The following is a 20,237-nucleotide window of genomic DNA, read 5'->3' on the forward strand; positions in this document are numbered from 1 at the left end:
CAATCACGTCGTAAGAATACTTAGAATTTTTCTGGCGTGTGCTCACGTCGAATTTCCTATCTGTGGCAAAATAACGAAAATTACCTACACAGGCGAGCAAAGATTGAATAAACAAATCTCCATAGTCGACACGTTTCTTCAGCAAAGCACTTTAACGCCTTACTCGTAGACTTCTAAGAGCGAGGACATTGCATCAGCCAAGCATCTTAAAACTTTCATTCCATGCATGCTTGTGTGGTTTAAATATATAGCGTTCTTTATTTCGGTCTGAGACTGATATTATATCACGTCGAAGTAAAGAAATCGATTTATTACCTCAAACACAAGAATTTATGATTCTATATCGTTAACTAATTCTTTACAGTGATTGACGTAAACTGACGAGGTCACGGTCGCTTTATTGACCAAAGAGAATTATCACTAGCGAAAACCTCTTTTAAACAAAGACGACAAGAACTTACAAAAACACCTACTTTACTTTGTAAAGCCGACCTAATCGGCGGAAGCTGACCAGAAAGCGCATAGGTTATTAGATAACAGCGTTATATGTGACAAACACGGTCTACAGACTCTTTTTTCTGCGTCGGTATGTATACATAATGTGAGATTTTAAGCCGTCAACTAACGGAAGAAATTACGCCGTTGGGGGTGGGGAGCTAAGTAAGCTCCTCCAGATGAACATATAATTACAGGCCAGTTTTTACTAACTTTTCATTAACCTGGTTATCAGGTTAATGACCATCGCTTCTTGTATCTCACCATGGAGACCTTCTCGTTCCACTGTCCATGCATTTAGGAACTCAGAAATTACCACGATCGTGCTATTTAGAGATGTAATGAAAGAGCCGAAACGTTTTAACCTCTGCGGAAAGGTTGAAACGTTGTACTTACATCCTCTAATAGATTTATATACCGGTATGATAAGGAAAGATTTTTCGTTGCGATGCCTAAAAAATAATGAGGCTGATCGACAGAAATTTGACCTGACTCGCTACAGAATGATAGGATAGACACCGTAAGTATAATACTGATAAATACTTAAGAAATTGTATCATGACAATTCAGCCGATTGTTATGCAAAGTAACTCACAGCCAGCTAGCGAAGGAAAATGCAAAATCAGTTTAAATGTTAGTTACTTACTGCAGATACTAAAGTTGAAAGAAGAGCAAAATAGGCAATTCCTAACATCCTGCTTTTCTACGAGTTGAGACGACTTTCAAGTTTCAGATAAACACGATGAGTTGCCGACTGGGCAAGAGCGATGTCTGTCGCACACAAGATAAAAACGCCGCTCGTTTCGAGGCTCTCGTTTATTAAGGGTCCGGTATCGAGTTTCATGTTGGGATAGGGGACTTCCCCTTCGGCCTTCTCACTATTTTCGATTTTGATTTCCCAGGATGCAAATTTGAATTTGGGATAGGGGACTTCCCCTACTCACTATTTTCGATTTTGAATTTTGGATAGGGGACTTCCCTTACTCACTATTTTCGATTTTGAATTTGGGATAGGGGACTTCCCCTACTCACTATTTTCGATTTTGATTTTCCTGGATGCAAATTTGAATCAAATCCCACGCGATAGTGTAGTTTTGAAAACAAACTCGCCAACGGAAACCATTCATAGCGCCATTGTCCCCAAAAATCTGAACCTCAACAATTGGTTTTACCAGATACAAAGGTAAAGTTTGACACGAAGCCGCTGTATGTAAAATATTTTCAAAAGCCCAGTCAATCACTCGGTCTTTGCTGTGTTTTTAAAGCTATTCAAAGGATGAGAGCCTCGTTGTCAGTTTTCTAGAACCATTCGTGGTTTCATACCCTCAGGCTACACTTACCGAGCATAAGTTCGCCGTATTAGAGGCAGGAAACACACGGGGTCATTAAGTTAAATTTCAATTCAGAAAGAAAGTTTTTGTTCAGCGCCGAAATGGCTAATCCCTTTCGTTTTAGTCTATTTTCTTAATTCCCAGTGAGGCCATTGAATTCGAGGACTTCAGTCATTGTTTCCGATCTGTTCATTCTAAATATATGTGGTGTCTCCTGCTCCAATATCAAGAACCATCCACTTTCTTTTGAGGAAAGAAATATCCTATATGGACTAACATTTCACGTGCACTAGGAATGATCCTTTTATTGGGTATATATTGATCGCTTACAAATTTCCTGTACCTGTAATATCATATGCAACCTTGAAATTGAAAAAAGGGACTGAGAGTACTAGAAACTAGAAAATAGTACTAGAAAATCCTAGTCACAGAAATTGTCTGCCATTTATTCAATACGACTTGTGCCACACAGAGTAACTGTTTTGGCAATTCGACTTCGATGGACACACTCCGAATGTTTCGGGGGCCAATAAGAATTCGATGAGACAAACAGGAAATTCAATTTCCTGTTTTTTCTTATAATTTTTCATCGAGTTTTCCTACTGAATGACTCAATAGAATCGTACGTTCCCGCTTAAAGAAGAGAGAGAAAAAACTATCTTTATAAGAAGGAAAATACAATTCATTACGTCCGTTTACCGAATGGTGATCGAGAATAATTCTTGCTTTGTCGAGGCATCACAAGAATCGATGTAATAAACAACTGTAATCAACAGAGCGCAAATTCTCGGCCAATTTGCTTTAAAACTCGACGTTCTATTTTTACAACTAGACCCTGTGAGCAGGGTAACTGGGATACCTGGATGGTACTGGATCCGTGGAATCAAGTGTAGTGATACTACGCGTGTCGGACTAGTATACTGAAATAGTGAGCTCAAGTCTGGCCAAGGGCATACACCTGTCTCAAAACATAGGCATGCTATGCATGCAAGAGTTATTTTTTCTAGGGTGGCTGGATTACTTGAAACATTGTAAGTGGTCTACGTTCTTACAAAAGGAAAGAAGATTATTAACGCGGGAAAGAATGAAAATGTCGAATTACCTCACACACAGGTATTTTGTGGTAGATTATGTGTGTTGTACGAATAAATGTAACCAAAAATAAACTGTATTTGTGCCACGGATACCTGTTAGTACAAAATGTAGACAGCAGACTGCAGACCGGATACAAAATATAGACTGCAGAGTGGGTAAAATATGCAGACTGAGAATCTGAAGAGTTTTTACGTCTGGTATATAATAACATGTCATCTTACAGCTTACCGAGCGTCACGCAATCGCTTTTCCGCGATCAGCCTTCACGATAATTTGCACAATTGTGGAAAATTCCTGGCCCATTTCTTGATGAAAATCGATCGTAATATTATTTCAAGCCTTCAACATAGTCTTCTTACTTTGCGCGCGAGTTGGTTGGTGTGATGTCTGTACAGATTTTACCAGTGTAATAAAAGTAGATGACGTGAATAATAGTGATGGTAAAGCAAGCTTAAAACGGCAACAATCGCCAGAAACTACAACGGATACACAGGGTATGAGTAAGTTTTATTGATTTTACGAGAAAAATCTTCATATTTCGAAATACTTATCATTGTAAATCGACCATATTTCGTTCCCTATACTATTCCTGATAACGTGTTCAAATTTTCAACGGTTCCTAGAATAACTTACTCTGAGTCACACAAGGCGTGACGCGTTCGTGAATTAATCGTTGGCTCTTTCTCGAAACGTGACCTTGGGTCGCCTGTGACAAGACAATTGCGTAAACAATACTTGACATAATAACATTATACACAAAAAACACGGGATTTTGGACCATGTATTTATTAAAAAAGAATATCCATACAACTACAATGAAAACAAACATAAGATTCACCTTTCTGATCGTGAAATTAATACCATTCGCACTGTTATCGTAGCTACGTTCCCTGGCATCAAGTGAATCCAACATGGCGTCTTTCTTCACAAGCAGTTTGCATCCATTTGAATTTTGTTCTTCAGTCTCACGGTTACCGCTCAATAACATCTTTTTGTGTGGATTGGCCGCGAACAATACGACTTGTGTATGCATCTATAAGTATTTTGAGCGTTTGCCCCATAATGCTCCAGATGATCGTAATCCAATTACATTGAAATACAAAACGACTGACAAAATAGTTTTATGGGCAAAAATCTCGTGTTCGTCATGTGACCCGGCCCTGTCCGTGCATTACAACGTCAATCATCATCAAGATAGCACGCGTGATCAGCATGTGAACACCTCATTGGATCACAGTTAGTTGTCATGGTGTTGAGGGCCCAATGACCTCTGGGTACTATTGCGCAATTTTTCCATTTTGTGGCGGAGGAAAAAAAAAAAAAAAACGACAAAAAAACTAGACCCTGTGAGCAGGGTAACTGGAATACCTGGATGGTACTGGATCCTTGGAATCAAGTGTAGTGATACTACGGGTGTCGGACTAGTATACTGAAATAGTGCGCTCAAGTCTGGCCAAGGGCATACACCTATTTCAAAACATGGGCATGCTATGCGTGCAAGAGTTCCTTTTTTGTAGGGTGGGTGGATTACTTGAAACATTGTGAGTGATGTCTACATTCTTACAAAAGGAGAGAAGAATATTAATGTGGGAAAGAACGAAAATGTCAAATTACCTCACTCACAGGTATTTTGTAGGAGATTATGTGTGTTTTGCGAATAAATGTAACAAAAAATAAACTGTATTGGTGCCACGGATAACTGTTAGTAAAAAATGCAGACAGCAGACTGCAGACCGGATACAAAATATAGACTGCAGACTGCAAAGTGGGTACAAAATGCAGACTAAGAATCTGAAGAGTTTTTACGTCTGGTATATAATAACATGTCATCTTACAGCTTACCGAGCGTCACGCAATCGCTTTTCTGCAATCCGCCTTCACGATTATTTGCACTATTGTGGAATATTCCTGGCCCATTTCTTGATGAAAATCGATCGCAATATTATTTCAAGCCTTCAATATAGTCTTCTTACTTTGCGCGCGAGTTGGTTGGTGTGATGTCTGTACAGATTTTATCAACGTAATAAAAGTAGATGATGTGAACAACAGTGATGGTAAAGCAAGCTTAAAACGGCAGAAATCGCCAGAAAATACAACGGATACACAGGGTATGAGTAAGTTTTATTGATTTTATGAGAAAAATGTTCATATTTCGAAATATGTATCATTGTAAATCGACCATACTTCGTTCCCTATACTATTCCTTATAACGTGCAGTTCCTCTCGTAACTTAACACCGAGTCACACAGCGCGTGACGCGTTCATGAATTAATCGTTGGCTTTTACTCGAGACGTAAGCTTGGGCCACTTGTGACAAGACAATTGCGTAAACAATATTTAACATAACAACATTATACACAAAAAAACACTGGGTTTTGGATCACGTATTTATTAAAAAAGAATATCCATACAACTACAATGAAAACAAACGTAAGATTCACCTTTCTGATCGTGAAATTAATACCATTCGTACTGTTATCGTAGCTACGTTCCTTGCCATCAAGTGAATCCAACATGTCGTCTTTCTTCACAAGCAGTTTGCATCCCATATAGTTATGTTCTTCAGTCTCGCGGTAGTAGCGTTGTTCAATAGATTGCATAGAGTATATGCAGTTTGGTTTCAGATTTCAGATTTTGCTTTTTACAACAAGTGAACGTTTTTCAACTAAGACATTGGCATAGTTAGCATACAAGGCATTCAAGGCCATCATGGCTTTCAAGCGTTCGCGACTCAATCCGTTCCAAAATTACCGCTCAATAACATCTTTCAGTGTGGATTAGCCGCGATTAATACGACTTGTATATGCGTCTGTAAGTATTTTGCGCGTTTGCGCTATAATGCTCCAGGAGATCGCAATCCAAATACGTTGAAATGCAAAACAACTGACTAAAGAGTTTCATGAGCAAAATCTCGTGTTCGTCATGTGACCCGGCCCTGTCTGTGCATGACAACGTCAATCATCATCAAGATAACACGCGTGATCGGCATGTGAACACCTCATTCGATCACAGTTAGTTGTCATGGTGTCGAGGGATAACACGCGTGATCAGTATGTGAACACCTCATTGGATCACAGTTAGTTGTCATGGTGTTGAGGGCCCAATGACCTCTGGGTACTATTGCGCAATTTTTCCATTTTGTGGCGGAGGAAAAAACTAGACCCTGTGAGCAGGGTAACTGGGATACCTGGATGGTACTGGATCCTTGGAATCAAGTGTAGTGATACTGCGGGTGTCGGATTAGTATACTGAAATAGTGAGCTCAAGTCTGGCTAAGGGCATACACCTATTTCAAAACATAGGCATGCTATGCATGCAAGAGTTATTTTTTGTAAGGTGGGTGGATTACTTGTGGTCTACATTCTTACAAAAGGAAAGAAGAGTATTAACGTGGAAAAGAACGAAAATGTCGAATTACCTCACACACAGGCATTTTGTGGTAGATTATGTGTGTCAATAAAAATTACTCATACCCTGTGTATCCGTTGTATTTTCTGGCGATTTCTACCGTTTTAAGCTTGCTTTACCATCACTGTTGTTCACATCATCTACTTTTATTACGTTGATAAAATCTGTACAGACATCACACCAACCAACTCGCGCGCAAAGTAAGAAGACTATATTGAAGGCTTGAAATAATATTGCGATCGATTTTCATCAAGAAATGGGCCAGGAATATTCCTCAATACTGCAAATAATCGTGAAGGCGGATCGCAGAAGAGCGATTGCGTGACGCTCGGTAAGCTGTAAGATGACATGTTATTATATACCAGACGTAAAAACTCTTCAGATTCTTAGTCTGCATTTTGTACTTACTCTGCAGTCTGCAGTCTATATTTTGTATCCGGTCTGCAGTCTGCTGTCTGCATTTTGTACTAACAGGTATCCGTGACACCAATACAGTTTATTTTTGGTTACATTTATTCGCAAAACACACATAATCTACCACAAAATACCTGTGAGTGAGGTAATTTGACATTTTCGTTCTTTCCCACATTAATATTCTTCTCTCCTTTTGTAAGAATGTAGACATCACTCACAATGTTTCAAGTAATCCACCCACCCTACAAAAAAGGAACTCTTGCACGCATAGCATGCCTATGTTTTGAAATAGGTGTATGCCCTTCGCCAGACTTGAGCTCACTATTTTAGTATACTAGTCCGACACCCGTAGTATCACTACACTTGATTCCAAGGATTCAGTAACATCCAGGTATCCCAGTTACCCTGCTCACAGGGTCTAGTTTTTTGTAGGGTGGGTGGATTACTCGTGGATTACTTGTGGTGGATTACTTGTACATTCTTACAAAAGGAAAGAAGAGTATTAACGTGGAAAAGAACGAAAATGTCGAATTACCTCACACACAGGTATTTTGTGGTAGATTATTTGTTTTGTGCGAATAAATGTAACCAAAAATAAACTGTATTGGTGCCACAGATGTTGGAAACTGTACGTTACATTTATTAATCTTAAACATAAGTGATTTCGTTTATCTATTACATAACCAAACCGCATGTATGCAGCACGTGTCTTATCGCCCCATATATGGTGCTGTTCCACGTGCTTACAAGGAGACGTGATGTGTTTTTTTGTGAGAGTTGTGAGAGAGAATTAATTGGAGTGTAATAGCAAAATCGAACCAAGAAATAAATCGTGAGTACGCTAGCTTTTGCACGTTTTCGACACAGATACCTGTTAGTACAAAATGCAGTCAGCAGACCGGATACAAAATATAGACTGGAGACTGCAGAGTGGGTACAAAATGCAGACTGAGAATCTGAAGAGTTTTTACGTCTGGTAAATAATAACATGTCATCTTACAGCTTACCGAGCGTCACGCAATCGCTTTTCCTCGATCAGCCTTCACGATTATTTGCACTATTGTGGAAAATTCCTGGCCTATTTCTTGATGAAAATCGATCGTAATATAATTTCAAGCCTTCAATATAGTCTTCTTACTTTGTGCGCGAGTTGGTTTGTGTGATGTCTGTACAGATTTTACCAACGTAACAAAAGTAGATGATGTGAATAACAGTGATGGTAAAGCAAGCTTAAAACGGCAGAAAGTAACCAAAAATAAACTGTATTGGAGCCACGGATACCTGTTAGTACAAAATGTAGAAAGCAGACTGTAGACCGGATACAAAATATAGACTGCAGACTAGGTACAAAATGCAGACTAAGAATCTGAAGAGTTTTTACGTCTGGTATATAATAACATGTCATCTTACAGCTTACCGAGCGTCACGCAATCGCTTTTCTGCAATCCGCCTTCACGATTATTTGCACTATTGTGGAATATTCCTGGCCCATTTCTTGATGAAAATCGATCGCAATATTATTTCAAGCCTTCAATATAGTCTTCTTACTTTGCGCGCGAGTTGGTTGGTGTGATGTCTGTACAGATTTTACCAACGTAATAAAAGTAGATGACGTGAATAACAGTGATGGTAAAGCAAGCTTAACACGGCAGAAATCGCCAGAAAATACAACGGATACACAGGGTATGAGTAAGTTTTATTGATTTTAAGAGAAAAATGTTCATATTTCGAAATATGTATCGTTGTAAATCGACCATACTTCGTTCCCTAGACTATTCCTTATAACGTGCAGTTCCTCTCTTAACTTAACACCGAGTCACACAGCGCGTGTCGCGTTCATGAATTAATCGTTGGCTTTTTCTCGAGACGTGAGCTTGGGCCGCTTGTGACAAGACAATTGCGTAAACAATATTTAACATAATAATATTATACACAAAAAACACAGGGTTTTGGATCACGTATTTATTAAAAAAGAATATCCATACAACTACAATGAAAACAAACGTAAGATTCACCTTTCTGATCGTGAAATTAATAACATTCGTACTGTTATCGTAGCTACGTTCCTTGCCATCAAGTGAATCCAACATGTCGTTTTTCTTCACAAGCAGTTTGCATCCCTTATAGCTATGTTCTTCAGTCTCACGGTAGTAGCGTTGTTCAATAGATTGCATAGAGTATATGCAGTTTGGTTTCAGATTTCAGATTTTGCTTTTTACAACAAGTGAACATTTTTCAACTAAGACATTGGCATAGTTAGCATACAAGGCATTCAAGGCTTTCATGGCTTTCAAGCGTTCGCGACTCAATCCGTTCCAAAATTACCGCTCAATAACATCTTTCAGTGTGGATTAGCCGCGATTAATACGACTTGTATATGCGTCTGTAAGTATTTTGCGCGTTTGCGCTATAATGCTCCAGGAGATCGCAATCCAAATACGTTGAAATACACAACAACTGACCTGAGAGTTTTATAAGCAAAATCTCGTGTTTGTCATGTGACCCGGCCCTGTCTGTGCATGACAACGTCAATCATCATCAAGATAACACGCGTGATCAGCATGTGAACACCTCATTGGATCACAGTTAGTTGTCATGGAGTTGAGGGATAACACGCGTGATCAGTATGTGAACACCTCATTGGATCACAGTTAGTTGTCATGGTATTGAGGGCCCAATGACCTCTGGGTACTATTGCGCAATTTTTCCATTTTGTGGCGGAGGAAAAAAAAAAAAAAAACTAGACCCTGTGAGCAGGGTAACTGGGATACCTGGATGGTACTGGATCCTTGGAATCAAGTGTAGTGATACTACGGGTATCGGACTAGTATACTGAAATAGTGCGCTCGAGTCTGGCCAAGGGCATACACCTATTTCAAAACATAGGCATGGTATGCATGCAAGAGTTACTTTTTTGTAGGGTGGCTGGATTACTTGAAACATTGTGAGTGATGTCTACATTCTTACAAAAGGAAAGAAGAATATTAATGTGGGAAAGAACGAAAATGTCGAATTACCTCACTCACAGGTATTTTGTGGTAGATAATGTGTGTTTTGCGAATAAATGTAACCAAAAATAAACTGTATTTGTGCCACGGATACCTGTTAGTACAAAATGCAGACCGGATACAAAATATAGACTGCAGACTGCATACAAAATGCAGACTAAGACTCTGAAGAGTTTTTACGTCTAATATATAATAACATGTCATCTTGCAGCTTACCGAGCGTCACGCAATCGCTTTTCTGCGATCCGCCTTCACGATTATTTGCACTATTGTGAGATATTCCTGACCTATTTCTTGATGAAAATCGATCGCAATATTCCTTCAAGCCTTCAATATAGTCTTCTTACTTTGCGCGCGAGTTGGTTGTTGTGATGTCTGTACAGATTTTACCAACGTAATAAAAGTAGATGACGTGAATAATAGTGATGGTAAAGCAAGCTTAAAACGGCAGAAATCGCCAGAAAATACAGCGGATATACAGGGTATGAGTAAGTTTTATTGATTTTACGAGAAAAATGTTCATATTTCGAAATATTTATCGTTGTAAATCGACCATATTTCGTTCCCTGTACAATTCCTTATAACGTGCAGTTCCTCTCGTAACTTAACACCGAGTCACACAACGCGTGACGTGTTCATGAATTAATCGTTGGCTTTTTCTCGAGACGTGACCTTGGGCTGCCTGTGACAAAACAATTGCGTAAACAATATTTAACATAATAACATTATACACAAAAAAACACAGGGTTTTGGATCACGTATTTATTAAAAAAGAATATCCATACAACTACAATGAAAACAAACATAAGATTCACCTTTCTGATCGTGAAATTAATACCATTCGCACTGTTATCGTAGCTATGTTCCCTGGCATCAAGTGAATCCAGCATGACGTCTTTCTTCACTAGCAGTTTGCATCCATTTGAATTTTGTTCTTCAGTCTCACGGTAGTAGTGTTGTTCAATAGATTGCATAGAGTATATGCAGTTTGGTTTCAGATTTCAGATTTTGCTTTTTACAACGAGTTTACGTTTTTAACTAAGACATTGGCATACTTGGCATTCAAGACATACAAGGCATTCAATGCTTTCATGGCTTTCAAGCGTTCGCGATTCTGTCCGATCCAAAATTACCGCTCAATAACATCTTTTTGTGTGGATTAGCCGCGAACAATACGACTTGCGTATGTGTCTAAAAGTATTTTGAGCGTTTGCCCCATAATGCTCCAGATGATCGTAATCCAATTACGTTGAAATACAAAACGACTGACAAAATAGTTTTATGAGCAAAAATCTCGTGTTCGTCATGTGACCCGGCCCTGTCCGTGCATGACAACGTCAATCATCATCTAGATAACACGCGTAATCAGCATGTGAACACCTCATTGGATCACAGTTAGTTGTCATGGTGTTGAGGGCCCAATGACCTCTGGGTACTATTGCGCAATTTTTCCATTTTGTGGCGGAGGAAAAAAACAAAAAAAAAAAAGACAAAACTAGACCCTGTGAGCAGGGTAACTGGGATACCTGGATGGTACTGGATCCTTGGAATCAAGTGTAGTGATACTACGGGTGTCGGATTAGTATACTGAAATAGTGAGCTCAAGTCTGGCTAAGGGCATACACCTATTTCAAAACATAGGCATGCTATGCATGCAAGAGTTATTTTTTGTAGGGTGGGTGGATTACTTGTGGTCTACATTCTTACAAAAGGAGAGAAGAGTATTAACGTGGAAAAGAACGAAAATGTCAAATTACCTCACACACAGGTATTTTGTGGTAGATTATGTGTGTTGTGCGAATAAATGTAACCAAAAATAAACTGTATTGGTGCCACAGATACCTATTAGTACAAAATGCAGACAGCAGATCGGATACAAAATATAGACTGCAGACTGCAGAGTGGGTACAAAATGCAGACTGAGAATCTGAAGAGTTTTTACGTCTGATAAATAATAACATGTCATCTCACAGCTTACCGAGCGTCACGCAATCGCTTTTCCTCGATCAGTCCTCACGATTATTTGCACTATTGTGGAAAATTCCTGGCCCATTTCTTGATGAAAATCGATCGTAATATAATTTCAAGCCTTCAATATAGTCTTCATACTTTGTGCAAGAGTTGGTTTGTGTGATGTCTGTACAGATTTTACCAACGTAATAAAAGTAGATGATGTGAATAACAGTGATGGTAAAGCAAGCTTAAAACGGCAGAAATCACCAGAAACTACAACGGATACACAGTTCGCGACTCAATCCGGTCCAAAATTACCGCTCAATAACATCTTTTAGTGTGGATTGGCGGCGAACAATACGACTTGTGTATGCGTCCGTAAGTATTTCGTGCGTTTGCGCTAGAATGCTTTAGGTGATCATAATCCAAACACGTTGAAATATAAAACGACCGACAAAAGAGTTTTCTAAGCGAAAATCTCGTGCTCGTCATGTGACCCGGACCTGTCCGTGCATGACAACGTCAATCATCATCAAGGTAACACGTGATCAGCATGTGAACACCTTCACCCTCATTGGATCACAGTTAGTTGTCATGGTGTTGAGGGCCCAATGACCACTGGGTACTATTGCGCAATTTTTCCATTTTGTGGCGGAGGAAAAAAAAAAAAAAAACTAGACCCTGTGAGCAGGGTAACTGGGATACCTGGATGGTACTGGATCCTTGGAATCAAGTGTAGTGATACTACGGGTGTCGGATTAGTATACTGAAATAGTGAGCTCAAGTCTGGCTAAGTGCATACACCTATTTCAAAACATAGGCATGCTATGCATGCAAGAGTTATTTTTTGTAGGGTGGGTGGATTACTTGTGGTCTACATTCTTACAAAAGGAAAGAAGAGTATTAACGTGGAAAAGAACGAAAATGTCGAATTACCTCACACACAGGTTGTAAGTGCCCCTAAGGCACGGGTTTATCCCTTGTTTTGATTTAGTAATCGTTTAATTAATAATCTGTAAAAGTCACACTAGGTGCCTCGTCACGCGTTCCGTAAGTGGTATCGCATTTCCAAACAGAACGGATCTATTGTGCAATTCAATAATTCGATCGATTTCGCAAGCACTCGTGGTTTAATAGAAAGAAATTGTCTGTCGTTTTTATCGAAGGAAGGAAAGGTCCTTTTTGTGTCAACTCTCGCCAGATCCGGCAACAATGTAAGTTTAATTTACCTCGAGTGTTTCTATAGCTAATTTCTTGTCCCTAATTTTGTGAATCAATTATTTTTAGCTTCACGGTCAAATACGACATTTAATAAAGGAGGCGTTCCATGAAAGAAATTGGGGCGATATTTGTTGTGTCGATCAGTGAGATTCGTACGGTCCAGCTAGCGGCGATCAAGCGTCGCTATACAGGTATTTTGTGGTAGATTATGTGTGTTGTGCGAATAAATGTAACCAAAAATAAACTGTATTGGTGCCACAGATACCTGTTAGTGCAAAATGCAGACAGCAGACCGGATACAAAATATAGACTGGAGACTGCAGAGTGGGTACAAAATGCAGACTGAGAATCTGAAGAGTTTTTACGTCTGGTAAATAATAACATGTCATCTTACAGCTTACCGAGCGTCACGCAATCGCTTTTCCTCGATCAGCCTTCACGATTATTTGCACTATTGTGGAAAATTCCTGGCCCATTTCTTGATGAAAATCGATCGTAATATAATTTCAAGCCTTCAATATACTCTTCTTATTTTGTGCGCGAGTTGGTTTGTGTGATTTTACCAACGCAATAAAAGTAGATGATGTGAATAACAGTGATGGTAAAGCAAGCTTAAAACGGCAGAAATCACCAGAAACTACAACGGATACACAGTTCGCGACTCAATCCGGTCCAAAATTACTGCTCAATAACATCTTTTAGTGTGGACTGGCCGCGAACAATACGACTTGTGTATGCGTCTGTAAGTATTTCGAGCGTTTGCGCTATGACGCTTCAGGTGATCGTAATCCAAACACGTTGAAATACAAAACGACCGACAAAAGAAAATCTCGTGCTCGTCATGTGACCCGGACCTGTCCGTGCATGACAACGTCAATCATCATCAAGATAACACGTGATCAGCATGTGAACATCTTCACCCTCATTGGATCACAGTTAGTTGTCATGGTGTTGAGGGTCCAATGACTTCTGGGTACTATTGCGCAATTTTTCCATTTTGTGGCGGAGGAAAAAAACAAAAAAAAAAAAAAAAAAGACGACAAAAAAACAAAGGCATTTTATGACTGGGCTACCACAGGTATCCCAGTAAAAAAGACAAAAAAACAAAGGCATTTTATGACTGGGCTACCACAGGTATCCCAGTAAAAACAAAGGCATTTTATGACTGGGCTACCACAGGTATCCCAGTAAAAAGACAAAAAAACAAAGGCATTTTATGACTGGGCTACCACAGGTATCCCAGTAAAAAAAAAAACGACAAAAAAACAAAGGCATTTTATGACTGGGCTACCACAGGTATCCCAGTAACAAAGGCATTTTAATACTGGGCTACCACAGGTATCCCAGTAAAGAGCCGCCAGCAACTTATAACAAGCAAACGGTATCAGATAACTTAAAACAAATTTTTCGGACTACAGCTGCAATTAATCTGTTGAACTGACACAGTCTGGGGCATTTATCTAATCAAGTTATCACTTCTATTCAGATGGTAATGTTAGAGCTTGACCACCACAGAGCAGTAAACAAGCGTCAAGTCCCAAGTCACGACCCTGTCTTTTTTCCTGTGAGATAATATTTGTTTTAAAATAACATCCAAGTCATGTAATCCCTTGAGGTGCTAAGTGCACGAGAAGTTGGAATAAAATAATTCGACGAAGGCTTTTTACGGCTGTAATCAAACCACATGTCATTTGTGTTAGTCAATTAAAGATAGACACAAACAGCTTGACACCATAGTGGAGTCAATATTTGCCCGTCTGGGCGGTCTTTGTTGTAGTTTCGCGTCAGCAAAACACACAATCACTTTACAAGAATACTCTTAGAATTTATCGGGCCATGTGCAAGGAATGAAAATGACATGCAGACCGGCGAAGTACCCGTGCAACTCTAGTTTTCAATAATGTGAAAGCCCATCGTGGTTTTTTGCACACTGCTTTATAGTTTTTATTCGCAGTAATGCACAGGCTTTTCTTTTGAAAAGCACATTTCCTTCTATTTGTGGCCGGATAAACCGACTGAGTATTTTAATTTCTGGATGCGCTGCGAGTCCGACCAATTCGATCGCCGCAACGTCCAGGATTGCAATAAGATGAGGTTTAAAAGACGACTGTTCTAATGTCAATAATTTATTTGAAGCAAGGAAATTGTAAGCGCACCGCTTGTGAATTCAGGCATAAATATTTTCGCTTGCACATGCTTTTTCAGGATTACGCCAAACGAAGAATGAAAAATTAAGCAGCTCATTTTAACTTTTCAAAACGATGTTATTGGCTATAGTATTATTAATTTCTAGCTGACCTAACTTTAAACACGTCACTGTTGATGATTCTCAAACCCTTTTTAGCAGACCTTTATGGCTTATGAAGGAGTTTGGCTTGAATTGAAACCACCTTTGACTGTTGTTCAATGTAGTTTACTGATTTTTTTTTAAGCCTGAATTCATAAGCGGCGCGCCTACAATTTCAAACCTGGAAATCTGGACGCTGCGGCGATCGGTTCTTAACGACAAAGTCGTTACGAAACACGCTCAGTTGCATGAATTGGTCGCGATAAAGCAGCGGAAATGACATAGTGGAAATTGTACTGTAATCATCAAGTTTTATGTTGCTGGAGTTAACGCAACCACATCGACTTACCAGCAAATTGAAAGAATGCTAGTTTTTGAACTTATACGTACCTTTATCTTAACGATAGTCACAAAGTAAAGGTTTCTCAGCATCTTCTGATCGCTTATTTATATAGGAAGACTGAACTACAGCGGACAGCTTGCAATTATTGTTCACACGCGTACGTGTGCTCAAATACATAGGTTGGGCGAGGCAAGATAACGGCAATCAATGGGAAGGCGCCACATTCTTGGACAGAGACGATAACTGCTACTCGCCGGTAAATACGGACTAGCGTGACCGGGTGAAAGAAGGCAACTGTCTATGTGCTGGCAGGAAGGGTTGTGCTCATAATATTCCTATTAGACTTCAAGTGAGTGATTTTAGTTTATCGTTTTGACAGTAAACTAAAATACACAGAAAAATATCCAGAATGATGTACATGCAGGGGAAAATATCAAAACAAAGAGACAAAACTGGGAAAATAATTCATGCTGAGACAGGCGGTGAACTAAAATCTCGACGGACATTATTTATTCTTCAAACTCACTGGCGACTGCAATCTCACAATATCTTTCCGTACTTCCCTCACGAACCTGTCAACAAGCTCATCAGTTGTAACACTCCAGTTACGAAACTCAACAGGAAGTTGGAAAAGATGGCGAGTTGCTTACTTGACAAATCTATGGAATGTCATGTTTAACTAATCATTTTGCCTTCATTACACCAAGATAGAAACCCTATTTTGGAAACACTTCAAACTCGTCAGATCGAAATAAGTTGATAGGGCATCGGAGAGGCGTTCATGTACACATATTTTGAGTTTATGAATGCTAAGGACAGAATGACCCATATATCACACGAAGTTAAGGTTGAACTTTGCCTTCTCTAATCTACCAATCAGTATCTCCTGTGATATGAGGGGAATCCCTGAGAGAATTATTGAAGTGTGTCTTTTGTTGACGCACTGCGGACAGTCTTTCGGCAACTAGAAGTCGATTTTGTTCGTAAATGGACTAATAGAGATAGTTAGAGATCTTAATTATCGCTTAAAATCTATCAAATACTGTATGATGCTACTCTTCGCGTATTTCCAGATACTGAGAGCGACGGTAAGTAATAATCAAGTCTGTCATCGGAACTTTTTCTTCAATGTTGCTCATAATGCTCAGTTAAAAAAGGTACAAACACAAATGTAGATTTGCAGTTAGGAGTGGGTGATCTAAGATCACCGACACCAACGTACAAACATTGATAACTTATGACAACAAAACGATTGCTCAGTTTATTGTTACTTATTGGATAAATGTTACCGGTAGGAACATTAACGCATTAGAAATGGACACTGTTAATTCAGAGTGCACACTGATACCGTTTTTCTGTGATTCGGCGGCTTCACTGAATAACAGAGTTGTTGTGAGAGGTTTCATCGTGAGTGACAAGACCCGTATCCACTGGGAATTAAATGGCTTTTGATACGGGTGTCTATGTAAACATCTCATCAAGCTGTGAGGGCACTAAACATTTTATGAGTATTTTCATATAGCTTAGCAGTGTTCACAGTTAAATTACATTGATTCTTGTGATGCTTCGACAAAGCTAGAATTATTCTCGATCACCATTCGGTAAACGGACGTAATGAGTTGTATTTTCCTTCTCATAAAGATTGATTTCGCTCTCTCCCCTTTAAGTGGGAACGTACGATTCTATTGAGTCATTCGGTAAGAAAATTTGATGAGAAAATTATAATTTTAATATATTAATTATAAATTAAATTTCCTGTTTGTTTCATCGAATTCTTATCGGTCCCTGAAACATTCGGAGTGTGTCCATCGAAGTCGAATTTCCAAAACAATTACTCTGTGAGGTACAAGTTGGATCGAATAAAACGCAGACAATGTCTATGTTTACTTACTAAACTCTCTTTGTGAAGTTTTTATATGAAATAATTCATATTTGTACTGCGGTTGTAGATGAAAGTGAAATGTGATCAGAAGGCTTCTTCTTTCCAATTGCTTAAATTGGAAAATTTACTGCGATGATCACATTTCACTTTCATCTACAATCGCAGTACAAATATGAATTATTTCATATAAAAACTTCACATCATTTCACTGCACGGGAAGATATGAACTCAATAAATTGACCTCGCTCCCAATGTGTGGCTTCATAGCTCAGTTGGTAGAGCATCGCACCGGTATCGCGGAGGTCACGGGTTCGAATCCCGTTGAAGCCCTGATTTTTTTCAGGCTTCTTCTTTCCAATTGCTTAAATTGGAAAATTTACTGCGATGATCACATTTCACTTTCACTTTTAAACTCTCTTTACAATCTCAATGTTGCATATGTTATAAGGTACAGGAAATTTGTTAACGATCAATAGATACCCAATAAAAGAATCATTCCTAGCGCACGTGAAATGTTACAGGATATTTTTTTTCCAAACTTAGTCAAGTATGGCAAATACTATACTACTATACTTATATACTATACTTGACAGTCACGTGCAACGGACTGTGCCGCACTTTCCCGGAGACATCGACGTTGCGCAATTGACGGATAGATAATAGTTTTCCTCTCCGTCGTGGTTAAGTTAGCTGTGTTAAAGCAATTTAATTCAAATGGCAGAAATGTTTGAAAAGCGTGGCGTTATTTTCTTCATACGATTCATAACTACATTCACAGCACTATCGGTAAGTAAATCCATATTTGCATATGCCCTCATGTGTTTCGAATATGATAGTCGAGAGCAAATCATTAAGTACGACTTCTCTTGGATATATCACCTAGGATATCATTAGATGTTGGAGAAAACTAGATTCTTTAATTTGTTTTATGGTCACCGTCAAGATAACGGTATAAATCTCTACGTGTCTAATCAGAGTTGTTAGTCGACACAGCCGTACCCTAACATAAATGATAAAAAAAAATGCTGACTGCAGCACAATTTATCTGAAGTCCTTCTCTCTCGCGAGGTACCCAACCGATTTGGTACATTTCTAATACGAATTATGTACGTTTAAAAAATTTCTAAAGGTATAGGAGGTCTTATAAAATAGGGAAACAATTTTGTAAGGTTTTTGACTGCTGATTTATCATGCGTCAGCCGTGTTTTGTCCTACCATTTACGTGTACAAAAATTCTACGAAACTAGGCCTGTAATGTTTGAGCGAACCCTAATTTTAAAAAAAAAATGGTTTTATCTTTACGATGACCGCCACAAACAACGAGAAAAGGGCGCTATTTTCATGAGATTTGTTTATAAATACTACGCAGTAGTCGGTAGTATTTAGTAGTAAGTTGAAGGTCAGTCATGGACCGCAACACGTGTTCATAAAACCTCTTTAATTAATGCTATGATCCGATATAAGATATATCATGACGCCAAGTTGTTAAAACATCATTTCACTGAGTTTTAAGAGGTTTACAACGAGACTTGTTAGCAAGACTAATGACCTGTTATCACGGATTAATTTTAGTGCCTTTCAATTGACAGGAAATGTTTGACCTGACCCAGCTGCTTATAACGTTTGACACAAAGCAGCTTCGATATAGAGAAATCATTGTGACCAAGCAAACCTTCACATGGTCTTGCACCAATCTACCCTCGAAAACTGTTAAAAGTTATATAAAAATCTCCTCTGATAAATACGTACAAAAAGTGATTCGTTTGCCTCTTTCTCGGTCTGAAAGGGGAAAATTTGCCGCTCTATCGGTCATGAATAATTAATGTACCCCACACATTCTGCCCGATACGAATATTGAGGGGAAGTCGCGTATCCAAACATGCAAGTCGATACCGGACCCTTTTATCTAAAAACAAGAGCCTTGAAACAACCGGTTTTTTTCGTATTATCTCGTGTGCGATAGACATCACTCTATCCACCGGCAACTTGTCGTGTTTTTCTGAAACTTGAAAATCGTCTCAACTCGTAGAAGAGCAGGATGTTAGGAATTACGTGTTTTGCTTTTCTTTCAACTTTAGCATCCGCAGTAAGTAACCAACATTCAAACTGATTTTGTCTTTTCCTGCGCTAGATGGTTGCGAGTTATTTTGCGTAACAATCGGCTGTAATATCATGACGCAGTTTCATTGAAACTATGGGTCTGTGGGCATCTTAGCATCCTAAGTATTTACAAGTAATATATTTTAGGTGTTTATCCTAGTATGTTCTTCGGTATTGCATTTAAGAAGTGTATACTCGGTCACATAATCATCCCATACAACGTTCCATGGTTGCAAATTGAGAAATGGGTGATGAATGTTTAATTTGAACGGTCGCGTGATAGGGTAGACGCTATTCTAAAAATCTGCCATTGCAGTTTTTCTGCAAGAACTGCTCATTTTCAGCAGGTGGTGCCGTGACGCCAGAGGATGTAATTAGATAATCTTTTCAATCAATGGTCTTCACTACTTGGAACTATCGGTATTTTGTGAGCGTTTTCAAAATCTCTGCTCCGTTTGGTAACTTTTGCATCTTTATTTGACATTATGAATTTGTGTCAAGTTATTTCTTTCCCATGATCATTTCCGAACTTCAGCACGAAGGCGTTCAAAGTTCGAGTCACATATCAGGGGCTCTATGGCCACGTTGGCAATTAATTAATAAGAAGCAAACAAGATGTGCAAAAGTCTTGTTAATTTAATGGTTATTACCGGCACAGCCTTACTTTTCAAACCCTAGGTGCCCGATTTCTACGTTACGG

At 39.0% G+C, this 20,237-nt stretch overlaps 1 protein-coding gene and 3 long non-coding RNA genes across 4 annotated transcripts in view; 2 read left to right on the forward strand and 2 right to left on the reverse strand.

Moving 5' to 3' along the window:
* Positions 1-20,237, reverse strand: part of LOC113686529 (uncharacterized) — a 39,140-nt gene that overhangs the window by 15,584 nt on the left and 3,319 nt on the right. The window lies entirely within an intron of this gene.
* LOC149044733 (uncharacterized) lies at positions 10,230-11,012 on the reverse strand. The gene is made up of 2 exons (XR_016187078.1): positions 10,567-11,012; positions 10,230-10,433 (listed from the first exon to the last, which is right to left on the reverse strand). It is a non-coding gene; the product is annotated as an uncharacterized LOC149044733 (long non-coding RNA).
* LOC149044734 (uncharacterized) lies at positions 12,518-13,179 on the forward strand. Its single transcript, XR_016187079.1, has 2 exons — positions 12,518-12,651; positions 13,117-13,179. It is a non-coding gene; the product is annotated as an uncharacterized LOC149044734 (long non-coding RNA).
* On the forward strand, positions 12,758-13,032 carry LOC149044735 (uncharacterized). The gene is made up of 2 exons (XR_016187077.1): positions 12,758-12,918; positions 12,992-13,032. It is a non-coding gene; the product is annotated as an uncharacterized LOC149044735 (long non-coding RNA).

Source organism: Pocillopora damicornis, chromosome 5 (assembly GCF_964200805.1).
Source record: "Pocillopora damicornis chromosome 5, jaPocDami1.2, whole genome shotgun sequence".
NCBI classification, from domain to species: Eukaryota; Metazoa; Cnidaria; class Anthozoa; order Scleractinia; family Pocilloporidae; genus Pocillopora; species Pocillopora damicornis.